This window comes from Culex quinquefasciatus, chromosome 3, assembly GCF_015732765.1.
Source record: "Culex quinquefasciatus strain JHB chromosome 3, VPISU_Cqui_1.0_pri_paternal, whole genome shotgun sequence".
NCBI lineage: Eukaryota > Metazoa > Arthropoda > Insecta > Diptera > Culicidae > Culex > Culex quinquefasciatus.
Window position 1 is genome coordinate 155,404,958 of NC_051863.1, and position 6,708 is coordinate 155,411,665.

The window sequence follows — 6,708 nt, forward strand, 5'->3', positions numbered from 1 at the left end:
TATCTGCATAATTGTAACAATTCTTCTGTACGACGCCTTCTTTTTTCTGGTTCATTTACTAAAACACGAATTCAATAATTTTGTAGCTTGAACCCGTAATGAAATAGAAATTTTCGAAAGTATGTTTTACAATGGTGCGTAGTCAACAAAAGCCTATTAGGACATTTTTTTTTCTAAAAAGTCATATTTTAGATCGTATTTACTTGTTTATAAAAAAATATTTGCAATTTTAATTTAAAAAAACAAGCTCTAAATTACTTTTGCACTCATTTTTGACGTTTTTTTTTAAAGAAAACAATTTTGTCGTTTTCTTTTGGTTTTTGTGTTTTTTATTTGACTAAAACTTTTTGGGCAACAAAATGTCAGTGTGTTTAATTTATACAGCAAAAGTTTTGATTTTGCCTCAGGAATCATAATTTGATGAAAATTGGGAAAAAAACAATTTAACAACATAAAAGCTTCAAAAGCTTTTGCAGAATCTTGAACTCTGGCACAGCGGATGTTTTTTTGTCTACTAAAAGATTTCAAAAATAAAAAAAAGCTTTTTGAGAATTCAATTTTTGTGGATAAAAAGTTAAATAAAAAATTGGTATTTTTTCCACGTACCATTTTTTTTCCATCAGTTCTAGTCGTAACTTACAATTTTGATGAAGATCAAAAAATTCCTCTTCAAGACACCGATTTTCAAACATTCAAAAATCCTTTCTGTATGACCAGTCCACAAATTTGTATTGATACTTGTTTTGAAAAACTAATGAAATAAAATTCATCCAAATAAAATATTAAATGCTTTAGGCGAAAAATTGTAAAATCAAGATTATTGTTCAAACGTGAAATAAGATTATTTTTTAATATGTTGATGCAAGTGTGCTCTTTTGTGCTAAGCTTGCTAGGATTCCTATCTAGATAGAAGATCGGACATCAATTTATTATGTTTTAGGAATCCCGGAAATGTATTTTTAACATTTGAAACTTATTTGCAAAATAAAATCAGAGCTATTAATAAAAAACTAGAAAATTCTTAAACATTAAAAACGTTCTCAAATATATAGAATCCCAAGATTGGTGACGTTTAGTCCACCCCCACGCCTGTGCACCTCCCTTTTTTCTCAGATATATCTAATATTTCATTTTTAAAACGCATTTTACTAAGATACAACTTTAAAAAAAGCCAAGTTTTGGGTAATCAAATTTGAAGATTTTTTTCCCAAAACGAACGTACAGTGTTGCCAGTTATGAAAATATTGCGCACATTTTCAACCCTTTCGACGAGCACTTACGGGAAAACTGACAATTGAGCAATTCTCTACGAAATTGGCCGATTTCGACCATTTTTATTTTTTGTATTTTTTTATTTGGCTCGAACTTTGTGGGGGCCTTCCCTATGACCAAATAAGCTATTTTGTGGCATTGGTTCACCCATGCAAGTCTCCATACAATTTTGGCAACTGTCCATTCAAAAATGGGACGTAATTATTCAAACAGCTGTAACTTTTGAGTGAATTTTCTGATCAATTTGGTGTCTTCGGCAAAGTTGTGGGTATTGTTGAGGACTATTGAGAAAAAATAGGTACACGAAAAAAAGAAATTGCCAAATTTTCTAATCAACTTGTTTCGCAAAAACTCAATTTCCCAAAATAAGTATTTTTTTTATTTTCGAGATTTTTTAATATGTTTTAGGGGACAAAAATCCGCAACTTTCGAGCAATTGAGAATTATGGTAAATAAATCTGCCGCCGAGTTATTCATTGTTGAAAAAATAGTGATTTTTGGAAAAATTCGAAATTTTACACAAAAAATTTACCAAATTTGTTTTTGTAAAATTGAATTTTTAATCGAAAAGTACTCTACAATTTTTTTGATAAATTCTCCGTTTTCAAGATATAGCCACCGAAAGCTTGATTTTAGCGAAATATTTGCAGTTTTCAATGTTTTTTTTTTTAAATAGTGACCATGAGTGACCATTTTTGGAAATATTTTTTCTAAAAGTTCAGAAAATTTGCTATAAAGTTGTCTAAGAGACATTGAAGATTGGACTACTGGTTGCTGAGATACAGCGACTTAAAGAAAAAAAAACAGGAAAATTGAAGTTTTCGAAGTCTCATGGCCTACCTACAATCACTTAGCTTAGAATAGTTAAGTAAAGTAAAACTTAGAAAATGTACACAACTTACGGCCGTCATCCACAATCAACTTAGAAAATTTGCTGGGCTGATATACGTTGCTATGCAGTTGTTTGTTTACCTTTGATATGGAAATGTCAACTTACCGTAGATTTTGAAATTTTCCAAACCATACGTCAAGTTTCTAATTTTATTCCTTTTCATTGTAGAAGATCAGATTCATTTCCATTGATTCAAACTCCTAAGCTAAGTGAAATTTTCTAAGTTAAGTGATTGTAGATAGGCCATCACCCAAACAGCACACTATTTTCTAATGTCGATATCTCAGCAACTAATGGTCCGGTAATTTTCAGAAATGGTCACTCATGGTCATTTAAAAAAAAAATCGTAAAACTTCAAATTTTTCGCTAAAATCAAACTTTCGGTGGCTTTATCTTGAAAACGGAGCCCTTTATCAATAAATCTGTAATGTACTCTTAGATTTAAAATTCAATTTTACATTTAAAAAATAAGGATTTTTTCCCAAAATATTTAATTAAAATCTAAGGGTTAGTTGAATATTTCTTGAGACATCACGTTTTAAAGTGGAGAGTACTGTATTGCTTGGCAAATGTTATACTTATTCATCCATTTTCTACAATATATTGCGTTAGAGCTCAGTAGACCTTGAAATTTAAAGATGGAATTTTAAAATTTCTGAAATAAGTTAATAGCTAAAATTGTATTTATGCCCAAAAAACCGTTTTGAGATTAATGTGTTTCCTCAAAAGCTTCAAAGCATAAATTATAGAAAGATTTTTTTCTGGGGAACATTTTTTTTATGATACTAAAACTATCTTCGTGTGTTTTTTGGACTATTCATTCAATTTGGGATATTAACTTATTTTTGTTACGAAATTTTAACAATTATTTCTATAAATTTCAAGGCCTGCTGAGCTCTAACGCAATATTTGAATTGGAAAAGCAGACATCCTCGTTGCTGTGAGAAGCATTGCAAGAAAAAAAAAATTGAGAAAAAATAGATGAATTTTAAATTTCCTTCATATTTCAACTGACGACATCTCAGCGTTTTTTTCGATTTCCGATGCTCAAAAATTATGTTCGTAAATATCGAAAATAAATTGATTAAATGAAAATAACCATGAGATGGCTTAAACTTGTAATCGGCTTATTATATCAATAAAAATGAAAATTACTTTTGTTATGCTGATTTCATTTAACTATCAAAGTGCTTTTCGAATTCTATGAGATAATTTTCAATATTTAATCAATATCAAAACATCATAACTCCGGAGTAGTTCTATGTACAGTATGTAAAAAAGTATTTACACCCCTTGAGCACTATGCACATTTTGTGATGAAACATGTAAAAAATTTAAAGTTTGACAGGAACCTAGTACTACGTTTTGTTCAGAAACTCATGCCAAACATTTTGCTACAAACAGCTCATGAAAAGATGATTTCTATAAAAAGTTATATAACAAATACTATTACGAAAATAAAAAAGGTGCAAAAAAAGTTTGTACACCTTTCGAAAAATTAACATAAATAATGTTATTTGTTGACAAATCACCATAAATCCAGTCTCCCAACTCCAAATAGGCATCCTTGACTGATTAAAAAAATAATTTGGATTGAATATAAAGTTTACTAACTACTTAGTATAAAAGTTTATATAACTCTGGAAATTCTATATAAAACTTATCTAAACTTAATTTTGCAAACTTTTAATTCAACTAAATGTCAATATATTACCATAGAATTGCTAAATAAACATTTTGGAGTGGGTATAACACCGTTTTGGGGTATTTGTATCGATAGAATAGATTTTCGTTGGAATTTCTTACCAACCTGGAATTACGTCGTCGGAAAATCCGCCGGCATCGAACCGGTCCACAATTCTTAAGTCAACCTATGTGGCATCGGAAAGGGCATAAAATTTCCGATCTTTGATACCCATACATCTAGGTTTTCTATAAACCGTTTTTAAATACCTGGGCAAAAAGTAAGTTTGATCCACGAGAAAAAATTACGAAATTCCATACATTTTTGGCAGGTTGCTCAAACAAAACCATAACAACGTTTTTACCTAGGTATTTAAAATCGTGGATTTTATAGAAAACCTAGGTGTATGGGTATCAAAAGATCGGAAATTTTATGCCCTTTCCGATGCCACATAGGTTGACTTAAATTGTGGACCGGTTCGGATGCCGGCGGATTTTCCGACGACGTAATTCTGGGTTGGTACGAAATTCCAACGAAAAATCTATTCTATCGATACAAATACCCCCAAAACGGTGTTATACCCACTCAAAATGTTTATTTAGCAATTCTATGGTAATATATTGACATTTAGTTGAATTAAAAGTTTGCAAAATTAAGTTTAGATAAGTTTTATATAGAATTTCCAGAGTTATATAAACTTTTATACTAAGTTGTTAGTAAACTTTATATTCAATCCAAATTATTTTATAAATCAGTCAAGGATGCCTATTTGAGTTGGGAGACTGGATTTATGGTGATTTGTCAACAAATAACATTATTTATGTTAATGTTTCAAAGGTGTACAAACACCTTTTATTTTTGTAATAGTTATTGTTATATAACTTTTTATAGAAATCATCTTTTCATGAGCTTTTTGTAGCAAAATGTCTGGCATGAGTTTCTGAACAAAACGTAGTACTAGGTTTCTGTCAAACTTTAAATTTTTTACATGTTTCATCACAATATGTGCATAGTGCCCAAGGGGTGTAAATACTTTTTTTACATACTGTAAGTTCGCATTTTTTTCCGTTTTTTTGATATATCGTGCCGGAAGGGCGGTACGACCCCTTCCATTATTGAACATGCGAAAAAAGAGGCGTTTTTCATGAAGATTTGATGGCATACACAGTAAAAAAAAGTTGAATTTTGGAATGTTGAAAATTTGGTTGGTTGAATATTAATCATTTTTTGAGTAATATTACATAAAAAATGTGTAAAAATGTGAACCTGATGAATATTCATCAGAAACTGATGAAAATTCATCAATTCCTGATGTAATATTACACATATTTTTTGCCACAAAATCTTTCACCATTTCCTGATGAATATTACCATCATTTTTTTTTCTGTGTACTCAAAATTCCGAAAAAGCGTATTTTTAATCGCAAAAAAACACTAAACAAGTTTTGAAAACGCTACCATTTTCCGTTACTTAACATAACTTGAATTTAATTTGCTGTTTGAATCTACATTATTCCAGAAAGGTAATTTTTTCATTTAGAACCATTGTTTTCATTTTAAATTTCGTGTTTTTTCTAGCTTTGCAGGGATATTTTTAAGAGTGTAACAATAATCTACAACGTTGTAGAGCAGACAATTACAAAAATTTTGATATATAAAGGGGTTTGCTTGTAAACATCACGGGTTATCACGATTTTACGATTTTTTTTTTGAAAATTTTGGTCGTCGTTGATCATGGCACTTCATCGTTACCCGCGACAGACACGGTCGACGACAAAAAAGAGAAATGCAAAATGTAACTTTTCAAAACTTTTTTTTCGTAAAATCGTGATAACTCGTGAAGTTGGCAAGCAAACCGCTTATGTTTATATAACATTATTTTTGTAATTGTCTGCTCTACAACTTTGTAGATTAATGTAACACTCTAAAAAATATCTCTGCAAAGCTAAAAATAAAAATGTTTGTTCCAAACGAAAAAAAAATACCCATCTGGGCCAATGTAGATTCGAAAAGTACATTGAATTTCCCAAAAAAATTACAGTTAAGTAACGGAAAATGGCAGAGTTTTTTAAAAAAAATAGTATTTTTTTCGATGAAAATTACGTTTTTTTCGGAATTCAGAGTACGCCATCAAATCGGGCGTCTAACTTTACATAAAAGTCCCTTTGACACCAAATTTCTATCACATCACCGTTTCAAGCTGCAACACCTCTTTTTCGCATGTTCAAAAATGGAAGGGGTCGTACCGCCCCTCCGTCACGAGATATCAAAACACGGACCTCGGATTCGTGATCAAAGACAAAAGTTACCCCTTAGGACAATGTTTCACGCAAATCGAAGAGGGGTCAGGGCTACTGCTGTGTGAGTTGGCGGAGAATTACTGTATGACCGAAAAAACTCCAACATTTTATGGAGACTTGAATGGAAATACTAACGATACAAAATGTTCAAGGTTTTATCCAAATCAAAAAATGTAGATTTGAAATAGACGTTTTTTCTCATGAATTCATGAGTGCATTTTGTTATACTTTTGCTTTCAATTATTTTTAACAAGTTAAAGACAATGTGAAATAAAACTGCCAATAAAAAATAATAATTAATTTAATAAAAAAATTGTGAGCCAAGCCATTATGTAATTTTTTACGTCATCTCTACTAGGTGGTCGGTGTCGGAAATGATTAATTTCACGGTCGATTGGTGAGGGACAGAGGGAGAGAGTCTGTACCATCACACATGTGTTATATTGAATTTACGGTAATTGCGATCTGTATGGAACCAATACCAGTTTGTGTAAAAATACATTTCCAAAGAGTTTTTTTCGTGAGCTTGAAGGTTACATCGATTTTCAATTTGACATCTG